General features: G+C 42.9%; 1 protein-coding gene across 1 annotated transcript in view; it reads right to left on the bottom strand.

Annotated features, from left to right (window-relative positions):
• Nucleotides 1-16,898, bottom strand: part of zfhx3b (zinc finger homeobox 3b) — a 141,384-nt gene extending 124,486 nt beyond the window's left edge. The window contains exon 1 of the mRNA XM_014972913.2: nt 15,725-16,898. The gene's annotated coding sequence lies outside the window, so the exon portion shown is untranslated. The remainder of the gene's footprint in view (nt 1-15,724) is intronic.
• Between the last annotated feature and the right edge of the window lie 257 nt (nt 16,899-17,155).

Raw genomic sequence — 17,155 nt, forward strand, 5'->3', positions numbered from 1 at the left:
TCACCCAGCTTTTTATAGAAATGCATACATTCGTTGTTCTAACTTCAACTGAGAGGGTCTGTGAGTGTTTTATGTTGCATAGTAAAAAGAAGTTCCACTAGATTTGAATTCCTAGAGTATACAAGATACATTGAACTAAGACATAATGTACCTTCTCAACATCCATCCCAGCAACTCAAACCTAATCTCTTCTGACTATAAATGAGACACATTGTGATGTGCTGGACATACGAACAATATGCACATTGTATGGACATTGAATATCCAGACTATTTCCTGCTTTGCGATGCTAGATTTCCAAACTTCCTAAGCATACCTCAGAATGACTTAACTCATAATATATACATCCACATATAAATATGTAAATTAGCCCCACCTCTGACTTCATGGTTGTCAAGGCGGCAGCTGCTCACCCTTAATTCCACTTAAACATACTCCATCTTTGACGTGACAAGTATAACAATGATTTGCACCACATGAGCTACTGATATGTTGCTAATGTTAAACAAACAGTCACATTAGTTCCTACTCCGCAAGTCTATGAGACTGGTTAACTAAGTTTGTTTTATGAGCAAAATTTAGGCTGTCTTAATTTATGCCTTCTAAGATTGTTCCCACGGTTCCTGTTTCAAGAGCATAAACCAAGGGATAGACAGCACATTTTGTTCATAAATTAAAAAGGTGCAACCCCTAAAACTTTGATGTTTTTGTATCTTAGCCAGTTGTTAGCATGGTTGCCTCCTAGCAAGGACGTCCCAGTGAAACAGCCTTGAGTTTGCATGTTCTCCCCGTGCAGGCTTGAGTTTTCTCCAGCTATTCTGGCTGCAACTCAAAGTTCAAAAGCATGAATGTAAACGTTGACTGCTCACTCTAAATTGCCTAAAGGTATGAGTGCAAGCATGAATGGTTGTTTGTCCTGTGTGTCACTCACTGGTCACTGGAGATAGGTTCCAACACCCCCATGACCCTGCAAGGAGTGAGCAGATACTGGTAACTTCATACAAACAGATTCTCACATTGAGCACACATACACAGAAAGGCAGACACAGTAATGGAGAGCCCAGGAAATCCAAAGGATTCTTTAAGTGGAAATGCAGACGCCATATTTCTCTCAGTCATAAAAAGCCAAATATGTCGATGTGAAATGTAAATAATGCCCCCAGAACAAAGTCGTTACTTATTAAGCAACTCGAATCTCACAGAGCAACTCAACATCACACAAAACTAGTCGCCAAGGCTTCGTTTGTCTTGGTGATTAAACTAAGACAAAACTGGTCACCAAGACTGGTGGTGTTGACGCTAGCAGGCGCAGTCCAAACACTCGGCGAATGAAAGAGATGGAACAACACCACCAACGCAATTTCAGCTTGATTTCAATTCACATATCATTTCAAATTAGGATCACATGTAATGGACTCAGCATGGATAAACACTATTAAAGAGAATTTCACTAAGATACAGTTCCCGTGATAGCTTGGCTTACAATGCTTGGCAAGTCCAACTTCATTTTACACATATTTAATAGTCAGTTGCAACCTGTTGATGTGCAATAAATATCAGAAGTTTTAAAACATTTACTTTGTTTTATTTTTCTACAAATGTAGAAATAATTTAATGTATAATTATGTATGTAATTTAACTGGTATCTTGTTTCATGTCACACAATAACATTTGAATGGTTTAGATTAATGTACAGTTTCCTGTTTTTAATTTGTTCTGTTAAGTGTGTGTTTATTGAATATTCAGTTTTATAATAAGCATTTGAACATGCATTTTATAATTTAACAAGAAGGTGACCCAAATGCTTTTACATATATAAACATGTTTGCTGGTCCTCCCAATGCTTTCTCATTTAATTAGTTACTTTTTGGAAACTGTAACTTAGTTACTAAATGAGTTGCTTTTTCAAAGAAATAACTTCATTCTATAGCTAATTACTTTTTAAAGTAATTTATCCCAAACTGCCCAAGATTTATATAAATCTATTATTGTTAGGGTACAATGAGTAAATAGGCAACACTGTAGCCAGTTTTGAAAAAAAAAAAAATTAAATTAGCCGAATTCCAGCCCGACACAAATTTACTTTGTCAGTTGTGCTTTAGCAGTAATTCGTGCTTCCGAAAACAGACACCATCTCAGTAAAAACAATCTCTTTTAAACCATTACCTGGTAAAGGTCATGAAAATTACTTTAAAAAGTTATTGGTTGCCACAACACTCAGATCAGATCTGCCTATGGTTCCCCCTCATGAGGTCTGACAAAATGAAAATGTTCAAACTCATGCATTGTGCAATATAATCCTAATTCCTGCAGTTGTGATTTAACCCTCAAATGAAGCAATGAAAAAAAAGGTGTAGATGAGCAGGCTGATTATTAGTGGAATGCACAAGTAAACAGTATGAGGGGCAGGGCTGCATGTAGAAGACCAGATGGGCTGGCAGGGGGGCTTTTCCTGGGAAAAAGCTGTGCAATCCCTCCTCCTCTTCTGTTCCCCTCTGCTCCTGTGTGCAGGACTGCAGCTAGCCTGGCCTGAGCAGCAGAGGGTTAACTGCAATGCCTGGTAGCAGGCATGAAAAAAAGTGAAACAATAAAATAATGGCAGTGAGTGAATGCTCAAAGGCAGGGGGCACAGTGGGTGTGGGAGTGAGGGGGTCTCGCCATAGGCTCCTGCAGATGTTGCTGGGCTTCTGGGGGTCACACAATCATGCGTATAAGCATTCCTGATAGAGGGAGCTTGGATTAGGGAGCTGAATGCCTTTCTCAACTCTGTCAGAGTTTGAACATGCCGGAGAAGCCAAGAGGAGGCAGAGAAATCCCAGAAATGTGGAAAAGTGGAAATGTGCTGAGGAAAGGTGAGAACATGAGTGTAGAAGAAGAAGAAAGGCAAACTGAACGAGCAACCACAATGCCGAAGGTAAAAAAAAAAAAGAGGAGGGGATAAAACGGCAAACAATGAGTACGACTGACAAAGAAATTGAGCAAAACAGGTTTGAAAAAATAATGAAACAGTTTAACAAAGACAGCAAGGAGAAATGGAGCAAATGATAATGTCGTAGGTTTGCAAGGGGAGTACGTTTGAAACGAACATTTCTATTTGTAGCTGAATGAGTGAATGAGCAAAGACAAAACAGTGTGCTTTCTTTGTATGTCTGCGTGAGAGAGAGAGAGAGAGAAAGAGAGAGAGAGACACAGAGAGAGATGAAACAAAAGCTTTTCAGAGTGGATGTATGCTGTTCTGTCCCTTTTTTCCCAGGACAGAGGTCTGGAGAGGCCTCATATTTCTAGCTGCTGTCAGGCCAGGGTGAGAGGCAGAGGCAGAAAGGGGCAGCTGTTTTCTAGAAGGTAGCCCTTCCCCACACATGGCCTTTGATCCACTTTGGTTTCTTTGGCCAAACGATCTCCCATCCCCCTATCTCATATTTATAAGTATACATAGGAATGTATTTATGCGATGGCCTACGTCAAACGAAAGTATAGTTAGCGCAGAAAGGCACACGAGTGGTGGCAAAACGTGGAACCAACTCTGAAACTTAGGTGGTAAACCAAACTGAGAAGAAACGCGAAACCAGAGCTTTGTTCTCTTCCCCTCTCTTTGTTTTAGACAAGACAAATAATTTCTCTGGAATGCAGCTGCGCTGGTATCTGCTGCTATGTTTTCAACACTTTTTAGAGCATAATGGGGAATAAAGAAACCATTGTAAAACAGGAGCTCTTATTATGCTTAGCTCTTCTCCAACGACTACTTCCCTAAGTAGTAAAGGAGTTAGATTAACTGCAGATATTTGTTTCACTTTATTTTGATGGAAGAAGATTAAAAAGCAAAAATGCAGGGGCAAGTAAGGAAATGCACAAGTGGTTCCAGAAACTGCCCAAATTTGGCAGTTTTATACCCAAACAGATTGATTATAAAGCCAGACTTTGGCTGTCATTTTTAAATAGCAGTCTAAATCAGAAAGTTCTGCTTGCCCGAATACTGACAAACTTAATCATCGGTTCAACAAACAACAATCTTACAGAAACGTCAAAATGTTTTGTTCCAAAATGTGATCCACTTTCATCTCCGACCTCCAGATTCAGTCCAAGCATAAAACAAATCCACACTTTTAATTCCCCTTTATTTCAAACGCTTACTGCATGCAGTCATATCATCACGCTAGTTCCAGCAGAAAGGAGTAATAACTAAAAAGGTCCCAGCTCATCGGTTTTCTGACTCGACAAACAAAAAAAAAAAAAAACATTTTGGAAAATAAACAAACACACCAGTCACAATAATAGCAAACACAAATTTTCATATGCGACAGTTGAGGCAGGTGAACCTTTGTCCCCCATCCAGCGACTATCCGTCACTCCACAAGTTAATATTTGCTTCTGCCTGCTCATAAATTTGCATCGCATTAGAACCTGACCTAAATGCATTTTTTATCACCCAAAGTAATTAGCCGAGCATTAGTTGTAAGCGAGAGTGAGAGGACGGCGAGGCTGAAGCCTCCCTAAATGGGTGGTGGCTAGCCCAAAGCTGTAGGCAGGGTGGCTACGGAGTGGAGCGGAGCTCGGCCACCAGATAAAAGAGGAAGTAAACATGGCCAGAGTGCTGCCTCTTTAATCTGCTACATTAACTCCAGCACTACAAGGGGAGGAGCCAGCAAGCAGGCAAACAGCACAGCCACATAAAAGGGGAGTGTCAATGAGGGGGTAATAAGGAAAGACAATGAGTAAACAAGCAGGGGAAGTCCAGGCCCGGTGTGCTAGAAACTCCCTGCCTCTCAGTGCGTGGCACACACAAAGACCCCGCTGTAATTAGCCACCCCAATAGGTTGTTTAGCATTTGCATATAAATACCCTCACAGGCAAACGCTAAACACGCTGACACAAGCCATGCCAAAAACAGACGTTTGCCACACCTCTACCCCTCCAGGAGGTCTCAGGGGTCCACTTATGCAGGGGATGCCCCCTCCCTCCACCCTGTACCCACTACAGGCAAGCTGGCATCTATTTAAAAAAGAAAAAGAAAAAAAAAAAAAGGCACACCAGAGTGCAGCGGCTCAGTTCTTGTTTCTAGAGGGATTGTGAAACACTGCAGCCAGGCTTCCTGTTGAATGCCCACATACCCATCTGTCATGTGAAAGTGCATTTTCCCCAGACCACACGGTGCAACGAGACAGTGCAGCTGGCAGTTTGCTGTTTTATGCGTTTGTGTTAAAAAGTAAGAGGAATATGATGAAGGACTCCTGATGATGATTTGAAAATCTCCAGCCAAACATCTGCGCACGTTTGCATAATGAGCAAAGCAATGGGGTCCGTGAGAAATAAAAGTCGGGTCTTGATCGGGATCAAAACGAATGGGCTTGTTTAATTGCACCCCGCCAGGTGGGAAACAGGAGAAGACCAAGATGACGGCCGCAACCAGTAACCAATTAAACTCCCGTTTTCAGATGTTGTGTGCGTTTCAGGATTCATCAACCTCCTCTACTGCCTGTTGTTTTCATGAGTGAAACGTGAGAAAACTTAAAGAAAGGAAGGAAGTGATGAGACTGGTGCCTGCCCTCCCCCTGCCCTGACCACCTCCTCCTTCTTTTCTCTCCCTCCCTACAAAACCCAGATTCTCTCCAGTGTAAACAAAGACCGTGTAATCCACACACTCGTCCTGCTCCTGGCACCGCTAGGAGTGAGAAAGCGTAGGGCTCCTGCAGCATACGAGGGCTGCTTCCTGTGTTAATCCTCAGCACAGAGAGCAACTTCACTGGCCCTGCTTGCATGCAGCAGGGTCTCTCTGAGCTCTGCGTTTGGCACAGGAAGACCTCAGAACGAAGAGCTATCGTTTTTATGCCTTCGACCACAAAGCTAAACACTCAATTCTCACCTGCCGTGTGGCCTGTTGTTCCCCATCAGGGCATGATCCAACATGAGGAAACACCTGGCTGAAACAAAAAAGCAAGCTGTAAGAGGAGCCTTTATTTTTTTTACCCCTCCTCCTATAAAAAAAAAAAAAAAAAGCTTGTCTGACAAACAAGGACAACTGAATTGAGAAAACGGAATACTCTTTATTTACTCTGCTGGTTCTGAGCTACCTACAATGGTTCAGTAAGGGGGGATGAGGGGGGAGGAAAAAAAGTGCTTCATGAGCAGATGTGCAATGATAGCAGAGAGGAAGGAAAAAGCAGGGCATATCTGGTCAAAAGATTGGCACTTAGCACGCGAGGAGAGGAGAGAAACTGTTGAAACAGCCAGTATCCGTTTTGAGCCTCGCTCTTACCTCAGGTTGACTTCCTATGTGTGGTCAGTGAGCGTATTGTTTTATCGCTTCACTTGACAATACATATACACCACTTGTTACCACCTGGGTAAAACTGAAATGTCAAACGTTGAGCTTTGCTGGAAAATGTCGCCTTTAATTAAACCGAAACTGAGCCATAGCAGACCTGTGGCCGTGCAGCAGGTGACGAGGTGATACAAGGGATGCTTTACACCAGAGCCGCCATAATAAATGTGCATAACGCTTTCTTAGGCATCTATTAGACTCCCCATTCAGCAGAAGGAGGAGAGAGGAAAAAAAAAAAAATAATAATAATAACAGTGTGGGCTAGCCGAGGGACTCCATCCTCATTCATTAAACAGTAGGGGGAAAATGAACGCCATGGTGACCAGACAAGGCAGATGACGTCACAAAGCCGAGGTCACCAGTCTGTTGCGACCGTCTAGCCCTCAGTCGGCCCCTTGGGATCTCCCTCACTCCCCCCCTCAGCCTATTGGTCCAAGCTAAGCTCTGTGGTCCTGGATATCAGAATGAAAACAGTCAGAGTGCGGGGTGTCAGAAATGTATTCGTTCATTTTAATGAAACATCAGCTATGGAATGAATTACAGCCACTGGATAAATATATACATCTAATTTTTAAATCAATGTATTTTTGTGAGGAGAAGACGAGAGGATGCCTCCTCCTCCTCCTCGGGCTACATACACAAATATCTGTGTTTTTGTGTTGCTGCATGGGAACCTTCCCCTCTCTAATCAATTTATTATGAGGAACTGAAGTCCTCATGTTTGTTCATTTAACACAGAGAAAATGAAAAACAACATTTGTTTCTGGTACGGTGGGATCCAGCTTGAGAACCAGGCATGTTCTTGTGAGGGAAAGGAAAAGCAAGAGAGGATAGGGGGAGAGATTGAGGCACACACGAAGGGGAAAAAAAAGACCCCCACCCACTCCCTCTCGGTATAAACATAAAGGTGTAATATAATGTGGCTTTGAGGAAATATGGCTTTAATTGCAGCAGGGCGTAACATTTAATACGGCCTGTATGACACCTGGCAAAAATGGTTTACGCTCCGGACGGTGCCAATTATAATTCAGCCAATGAGGAATCTTTCATAAATCCACCAACATGCTCACTGCAAGCACTAGATGCTTATTTGACAAGATGAGATGGGGCGGGATGGCGACAGGCGCACATGCAGTATATCTTCTTTTTAATTACAATGTCTGCAGAGGTGGAACTCTGCTATAAACAATCATCTGTGCAATCAGACGCAAAAGCACTAACACTTAGCCGTATAGCAGCTCGTTCTAAAACCGAGAAACTGGATTATTTGGAGAACGTTGGTCTCGCTGGTCCAATGGCTAATCTAAATTCTTCTTCTTTTTTTTTTTTTTTTTTTAAATACTCACGTAGACCCATAGCTTAAAGCTGGGGGCGTATAAATCTGCAAATCGTCTATCTTTTATTTGCCGGACATAGCAGTGGGAGATCCTCATTCAATTTTATAATGCCGATCTGGCGGTGGTGTCGGTCAGATCAGTGCAGATATTTACAGGCACTCATGAGAGCCAGAAACACTCCACTGAATATATATACAAGATTATCAGCATTCTGCTGAATTTAATCATAGAAATATTAAACATGTGCATTTTTCACAGGTGTTATTTAAAAACGTAGCCTTTTTTTTTTCCCCCTTCCCCAAGACTGCAGGTGCTAACAGAACCATCGCATCTATCTTCTAATACAACCTGGTATAATCTTCTCTTATTATGAGCATTCTGTGTTTGCTACAAAAGCAAATAAAATGAACTAAAACGCCGTTCAGACGTGTGCACGTCTCAGAAAGGATCCACTATGTGAGCCTATTCTCACGCGGACTAGCCTTGCATGAGCAATAAAGAGATATAATAGCAAAAACAAGGATGTGCAGTATATGTAGGCATGCGGCGCATACACACTGCACAGCGATGCAGGAAAAGAGAAGAAATAAAGCAGCAGAAGCTGAAAGAGAGCACACTTCAGAGGACTATGGAGGCTGCAGCACTTAGAGGCCATTTTATTGCTTTGCTGTGGTCAAGTGAGGTGCACCGAGCTCAATTCCACCACAACAATGGCAAAGAGGGCCGCAGAGACAAAAGAGGGCTATCCTTGCTTCTTAACCCCTTCACTACTGGCAGATCAGTGGCCTACGACACTGAGCCAACAGCATCAGATGCCTCAGGGGAAGATAGTGCAGCGACAGCCACATCCTGCACAATCTACCTGTCTTATTACAGCAGCTCCAAAGTACACATAGCTACAACAGTTATTTCTTTTTTTTCTAACAAAAATTATATATATATATTTAACAAAAATCCTAAGATAATCTATAAATATTTAGTAGAGGTCAGTTTGTTTTTGTGACCACCCAGAGACAGTAACCGAACCTCAGCTTCATACCAAAGCACATCACAGCCTTCTTCTCCACATCTCTCCACACATGCCCCTCCCAGTCTCCTTTTCTCTCCTCAAACAGGGAACTACACATTTGCAAGTGAATTACTCTTTTTGTTAAGATTTTTGTGCGTGTGTTTAAGGAAAAAAAAAAAAAAATTGGGGAAAGAGGGTGTGTGTGTGTGTGTGTGTGAGAGGGAGAAGGAGTGCTCCTGCCATCGCCCTTTTCTTTTCTTCTCTCTATAATCCTGGGGAGGATAAGCTGTGAGGTACACAGAGAGGAAGTGCCACAGACCTGCTGGGGTCCAGCACATCCCAGCAGTGCATTCCTGCAGCCGTGGCTTATCAGACACACAGGGACGGGGAAAAACTGAACCAATTCCAACTACAATTGCTAAGACAAGTTTAAATTGGTAAATGTGAGGTCAAAAACTGAGCTCTGGCCTGGATCTTGCAAAACACACACACACACACAAAAATGATAACCCACCCAACATGAAATAATACAATCTATTTGTCTATCTGCCTCATTGAAAATAATAAGCACCCACAGGTTGTGGCAGAGCAGTTATATAAATACTGCAAGGAAAATATTATTATTACTACTTTTAATAGTTTTTTTTGTCAAACAGACAAAATCTAATTGTAAACACACACACACACACACACACCCCCCCCCACACACACACACACACACGCAAACCATAACATAGCAACACTGAGTGACCCACCAACATATAATAGAGATTATCTAAAAAAAAACATGAACAATCTGACAGCAATGGCCCACCTTCTTCAAAACATATCCTATTTCTCACCGGTTTACAAAGCAGTTTATATTCAGTCAGTCGAATCTTTGTCTCTCAGAAGACAAACACTATGTTTTTCTCAAAATATAAAAATCCAAATTCTTATTCCTTAACTTCATAAAGCAACAGATAACACGAAGCATGAAAGCAGGAGCAGTGCAGCTGTGGCAGTGTCAATTTGTTAGAGCTGTCACTCTCTCAAGCAGCCGTGCGCGCGCGCTCGCACACACTTACATTTGGGTTACACAATGGAGATTTCACAGACACAGATAAACAATGCGAGGGCAGTTATCACTCCACAGAGCACAGTAACACAGAGGAAGAGGAAGAGCATGACAAAGAAACAGGGGGAGGACAAAAAAGATGGCGTGTGTGTCGTCAGAGTCACAGGCCAGAGGGGCCCGCACATTGTTCCGCGGCTCGGCGTAGGGAGAGAGAGGCGACCTGGGCAGCCTCTGTCTAAGCGTCCTCCATGTTTTATGCATTCTGTCCTTTGTGATGATAAGCACCAGCGCGGAGGGTGGAATGTTGGCCTCCAGGGTCCAAAAAGAAGGGTGGGCTTATGAGGAGCAGCATGGGGGTAGAGGACGGGAGGGTGGTCGGGATGCAGCTCCGTTTTAATTTTTGCAGCCCTCAGAGCGTTCGCCGTCATCCCTGCCTGACCGGCGTACTGGCATACGCAGCTTCCGTAGACACATCTCAGAGCACGAGAGCTAGCCGCTGCTCCTGCTGCTTCAAACAGGATGGAGTCAGCACACTACTTTACCACAACACACACACACACACACACACGCATGCACTCACACACACTTTGAGAATGCTGCCAGTCATGGATGGACTTGCATCACACAGAAATTCGACTCACAGTCAGTAAAGCAAAACAGAGAAAAAATAAATAAAAACAACAAAAAATTAAAACAGAGTTTATAAGTACGATGATAGCAGAGTCTAAGAAAAAGCTTGGCTTGCAAGCATACTAATAAACCTATTCCAGTAGTAGCATTCAACTCAAGGACACAAGAGCATATTATATTGTGTTTCTCTCAATGCAACAGCTTTAATTCATTGTAAGAAAAGAAATAGAATTATTATTTTTTTTTAAATAAATATTTCACACATTGTTCAACCCCATTCTGTCATCTCGACAGTATCCACGAGTGAAGGGTGGAAAAAACAAAAAAAAGCATCTTTTGCTTTTGAGCTTCACCTATTTTTTCACATTATGACTAGTAGACAATCAGAATGTGGTTGCTGCATGACACCTAAATTCAGCTTTTTCCTGTAAGCTTGCCAAAATATTGATTAAAACCACAGCTATGCCATGAGAAGACCTTGACATAGCACACTTAAAAGAAAACTGATTTATTTACAGTGTCGACATACAAATAAATCCGGACGTTGCTGCTGCACAGACACACACATACGCGCGCACGCGCACCTACGCACACACACACACACACACACACACACACACACACACACACACACACACACACACACACACACACACACACACACACACACACAAGCTCGCGCGCTTGCGTACACAGGCTGTGACACATGTGCATCTTCTCAGTCATAAATCTTGTCTACCACAATGATTTAACCAAGATTGTTAACACGGTAACATGTTGTGAAAGAACAAACCACAAGAAACCCCGCCAACTTCACTTCAGAAAGATAAAAGACAGTCGACAGTGAGGAGGAATAAAAAAAAAAAGAGGCGAACTCTAAAGGAAACATGGAGGAGGGGGGGAATTTTAGAGACAAGCTGGGGATAGGGGGCTCTCTGCAGATGAAGAGGACACTCTGGACTGCTGGGATTAAGGATCAGGTGGAGGATTCATTCACACTGTAAGCATGCCTACATAAACACACCTGACCATCGCATCCATCCCACTCACAGTGTTGAGCTGGGACCACCGGCACCCCCCCCCCCCTCCCCACGCCCCCGAGCAGCTTGAACCCCATTCTGACAGCCATGACGAGTGTTTGCAGGACTCAGATGCAGCATGACTGGAAGAGTCGGTCGTATTGAAAAGCATACATCAGATGAAAAGCCCATCATCTGTGTCTGTCAGTCGCACTCATCCAAACATCCATACGGCTAATGGTGGAGACAAGACGCCTGCTCCGGCTTTTGGGTTTCAGAGAATACACACTCGACACAATTACAGGCATTTTATGATGCTGTGTCTCGGAAGAGGGGAACTAATTGGAAACGACCTGCAACTTATTTGGAGACATTGGAAATAAATAAGAAAACAAAATGGTGAATTAAAACAATTGTGTTAATAAGTATAAAAAAAAATTAAATGAAATAAAACACACACACTCTTTAATTCTCCTTTATGTGCATACGTATCTACCATGCAGTTCTCACTGCTTCTTTGCTGATTATTGCACGTATGCTCCCAGCCAGCTCCTCACCCAAAGAGGGCTCCCTCCGACCGAAGACGTGGCACCGATTTCCCCCCACAGTGCCACATCCCGAACACGAAGAGGTGGGAGTCGAGGAAGGGGAAATATGCAGAGATGCCGAGAATGAGATAGGAAGAACGAGACGCACCGGTGAGTGTGTGTGCGTATGTGTGTGTGTGTGTGTGTGTGTGTGTGGAGGCAAAGGGGTTATGACAGCCAGAGGCACTGTCTCTCCTTTCTCTGTGTAACCCCCTCAAGCCCCCCAGCTCTCCTCTGTCTCACGCCAAACCAAAAAGCAAGCCAATCCGTGATGACTGCGGCTCCCCCCTTTATCTCATTTACCCAACTGCTGGACGCTCTGTTCCCACTCATACAGTTAAATGGCATCTGAATTTTCTAAATATACCTCGCATCAAATGCTGCTACAGACGTGGGTCAAGTGCAAACGGTGGACAATGCAGATTCAATGGCCACTGACGTTTCAACACAACGACCTCCCTACGAGAAGCAGCCACAGCACCTCACATCTGCACTTTAACGCAGCTACTAAATGCAGAAGAGCTGCAAACAAAGCTCCTCTAGTCATTTAAATAAAATTGAAGAATGTTGTCACATTCACATCTGCAGCTTCAAAAAAAAAAAAAAAAAGAAAGAAAACAAGTGAGCTACGTGCAATCACGGACGTATGTAAAATAAATTGAATAAATAATTAAAACATGCAACGACAAAATTAACCAAAATGGAGGGAAGCATGAATGAGAAGTCCTTTCATCCCCCCCTCAGATTAAAATGTGCCAGAATGTTGCTAAATTACGGTTAAATAAAATTTGACTATAACAAATAAAAGATTGAAAGGTGAATGTTTAAAAAAAAAAAAAGAACCTATTTTGGACGTATTTATTTTTTTCAAATGCCTCTTTTCGAACCGTCACTGTCTAATTGGAATTCAGTGAAAAATAATTCAGAGTTAAGGATTCTGGAACTGCTGCCACCACCACCAAACAGAACACCTGGATGCATGCATTTTGTGAATAGAGAGTACATGGAAAAAAATAAAGCCCATGACATTTCCACACCTTTTCCTGGAACTGTTATAATTAAACATAAATATGAGAATGTGGCAAGACAGGAAAAAAAAAAAAAAAAAACAGGCAGGTGCAATGACAGTAAACATTTTCTGCTGTCTTTGTTTTGTAACAGAGGAGGGAGAGAAGGAGGAGGAAGATGGGAAGGAGGAGGAGAGGAGTGCTATCCTGTCAAACGGTGCAGGAAGGGAGATCATTGGTGGGTTTTTTTGTTTTGTTTTGTTTTTTTTTTTTTTGGGGTGGGGGGTGGGGGGGAGCGGCCTTCCTGTCCTACAGAGCATCTATAAGTTTCTGATCGTGGCAATCTGAAGTTCCCACTGCAGGCAAATGAAGCAGTGATGAAAAAGCCAGTGTCAGAAAATCCAAAGAAGGCAGAACCGAATTATGAAAAGTCATTTCGAATTGTGACTATTTCCGAAGAGAGCCAGAATCTTGCTTCCCTTTTTACTCCCATCTCCTGTATGAAAAGCAGGGATCCATTTACCTGACCTCTTCCTCTATGGCCCATGGCCATCTGACCTCTCTGCTCTCCCACCCTAACAGCCCTCCCCTCCTCTTCATTTGTAGATGGAGTTTCTCTCCCTGCTTGGTGATTAATTTTTATCAAAGCCGGCCCCATTTTTTTGATTCTCTCATCAATAAATAAATCCGTAATCCCACAGATGCTGACAACAGTGAGTCCCCTTTTTTTTTTTATCTGAGTTCTACCTGCTCCAAAAAATAATAATAATAAAAAAAAACACACAAACCCCCCCAACCAACAACTCAGATCAGCCTTTTTCTCCCAGCCAGACCCAACTCTCTCCCCATTATCCTCTTGGCTGTTTGCGAGGGGGTTTCCTCTCTTTCTTTTTTATCTCTGTACTCACTCCATGACCCCTGTTCCCCTGTTTCTTGCTGTCTGACCTAACCCCCCCACCCCCACATCCACACCCCTTTGCACTCCCCGCAAACACACTCACTACTGCCACCCCACCACCACCACCACCTCAGCCTTCAGCTTTTACCCCAACAGCACAGATATCCTGCCACTGTCTCTGTTCATCGCAAGAAAAGAAAAAAAAAAATGCTTCCCCTTTTTTCTTGTTTTTCTCTGGGATAAAAAAAAAACAATAATCATTTCTTCTTTTTTTTTTAAATCTGACTGTATTTCGAAGCCTTCTTTCCTAAAACAATGTTTAAATATTACATTTATGGCCATTTTTGCATTTTAATGACTTGTGTTCTCTAATTATTTTGTGAGGTTATTGTCAAAAAAGGCCTCTTTCCCACTGCAGCCAGTTTTTTTTTTTTTTTTTCCTATTGCATTTGTTCTGATTTTGCGTATTTTGGCATTTTATTCTATTTTTGCTTTTATTTTATTTTTTTTTACATAAACTAATGCTGTAACTAAAAGCGACCCGCGGATGCAGCTTGGACCGCCATCTAAAGTTTCCGATGGTTACTTCGCATTAATTCTAACATCCTAAGAACAGATGTATAGGGCAGTATTGTGTTTTCTCTCCACGAGAAAGAAATATTCCCTTGAAAGTCAGAGTCGGTAGCCGAGTATAGTTCGAGGCAGCAGAGCCAGCCTCCCCGTCTCTTCCCTGAACCCACATGTCTGATCCCTCGTCACGCAGCTCCCACTCGCAGCCTGTCCGTGTGCGGGGTCCTGCTGATCCGCTCTTGTCACGCAGGAGACCCGGTGCTCCGTTTTTTTTCTCCCAACCCCATCAACAACACCAACACCACATTCAACTCAACACCGAGCCCCCCTGATGCACGCACGCACGCACATACACACACACACACACACACACACACACGCTTGTCAATCGATCTGCATGTGACTTCGTCAGTGAATGAGCGAGAATCGAGTGAAAAACATCACCGAAAGGAGGCAAACAGCTGTTGTAAAAATAAAAAAAAGGGGGCTAAAACACGGAGAAAGTGTTTGGGGGGGAAAAAGTGTGCGGCTGACGGAGCTGAGGCTGGGCGGAGGGATTGCACATTTCACACAAGAGACGTTGTCGGAGACGAACAAAACTGTCCTCAGCCAGAAGAGGATTTTATTAGAAATCGACGGTGGCGAAACTCTCTGGATGTGGAAAGTGTCAAATCTGTTCAGAAAAACAGAGCAGAAAGCGAGAGATGCTCCCCGTGTTTTCCCGGACGCCCACGGACCCACAGGCTGGACTTGGAGCTCCTTCCCTGGGCTGCGCTCATGTGGAGCTGCCGCTGCTCCTCGTCCGCTCTGCACAGCTTTCCCCCCCCCACCACCACCACCTCCTTGTTGCATTTGTGCTTTAAAACACGTCTCTTAACTACCATTAGCCCTCCATACCCATTTCCCCGATCCCACCGCAGAAAACAAAACACGAATCCGTTTTTAAAACCGTGTTTTTCTACGATCAACTGCTCTGGAGTGGATCGCTGTCTTGCCCGTTTCTTATCTTCCATTCATGAGAGGAGGAGAGGACGGAACGCTCATGTAAACACAGGTAACGATACGAATGATCAAAAAAAAAAAAGGGAAGATCGAGAATAAAAGCAAAGTATCTTGCATGAAAATGAACTTGTGATCGCCGGTCATCTCTGTAAAAGCGAGAATATAGCCGGGTCCGCCAGACGGTAAACCCCACGAACAGACAGAGTGGTTCAGATAAGTCACACAGCGAGAGAATAGGATCGTGGAAACAAGAGAGGAAAAAAGAGATAAACGCAAAGTTGAAACTTACAATTTCTCGCTGCCGCTTTGTGATCCTCGCTTTTTAATCCAGTATTGAGATGATTTAGCTAAAGATCCCATCAAGGCAGTCTCCTTTTGGTCAGTTTGCGCTTAGGGTGGCAAAAGAAAGATCATTGTTGTTGCGGAGTGTAAAAAACCGAAGTAGGTAGGCTACTATTAGTTGTTAAAGGCGATATAAAAATAATTTGGATGCAAAGCAGGCGATGAGTCTTGTGTTAGAGGGAGCGAGGAAGAGGTGAAAGTGAGATCTGATGATTGAAAAGAAAAAACTCTTTGGATCTTTATTCCTGCTAATTAGTTTCCTGCAAAAAATGGCTGTGATTAATTCAGTGCGCATGTGCTTCATTACACAGGCACGAAGGGAAGGGCTAATTAGCCGCCTTCTGGATCAATAAGATTCAGCAAAGGAGAGAGGCTCGGGAGAGAGAGGGAGGGAGGGAGGGAGATAGAGGAGGGAGGGAGGGAGGGATGGATAGATACAAGTAGAAAAAAGAGGAAAGTAATGATCAGGAATTGAAAATATGGAATTACGAACAGCGGAAAGTAAGAGTTTGATTAGACGGAAGACAGTGAAAGTTAATGCGGGAGCGGGCAGCCTCAGCGGGCGAACACCGACGGCACTGGCGCACGTTTTTCCACCGCTTTTTTTTTTCTTATCCCCCTTCACTTTAAAAAAGCGTTTTTGTTTAGCTTTTTTTTTTTTTTTTTTTTTTTTTTTAATAAATATAATATATGCCGTTTCGGCACAAAAGCGACTCCACTTGATTTTATTCCAACTATTTAGACTTCCCGGCTTGCATTTTAGTCGCTTCTAAAGTAGAGCCAGGGGTTGCGTTTCTGACGAGTTTTGCGATCGCTTTGACAACTTATTAAAAATCATAACTTTGACTTTCTGTTGAGAGCAAAACGGAAGCGACGAAACGCTCGGCAATCTGTACCACACACAACCATGTAAATGACCGATTATAAGCAAATAAAGTAAAAACTTTTTTTTTTTTTTTTGCGACAATAGAAGCTTGTTTAAAGCGCTTCCTTTACGCAGAACTGTACAGTAGCAGCAACACATGAGCTGGCACGGCGCAAGGGCTGCTGTTGTAATCTGCAAAGACCAGAGCTTATAGTAAATACCAGTGGCACCTGCATATTATCACAGCTAACTGTGTATTTGGACCGGTAAATATATATTTTACGCATTAAGAGTAAATACCTCAGTTCGGGAGCAGAAAATTAATATGAAGTTGTCCTGACGGCGCAGCTTCGGTGTTTTAACTTTGATAAAGTTCACGTAGTTCAACTTGAGTGATGCAGTCGGGAAATTTCTAAAAAAAAAAAAAAAAAAAAAAAAAAAAAAACTAATTTTTTTTTCTTCTGCTCAGAACATGAGGTTATAATAAAGAACAAGAAACACAACTCAGACCGA

Source organism: Poecilia mexicana, unplaced genomic scaffold (assembly GCF_051168715.1).
Source record: "Poecilia mexicana isolate PSO_F unplaced genomic scaffold, ASM5116871v1 scaffold_3, whole genome shotgun sequence".
Lineage (NCBI taxonomy): Eukaryota > Metazoa > Chordata > Actinopteri > Cyprinodontiformes > Poeciliidae > Poecilia > Poecilia mexicana.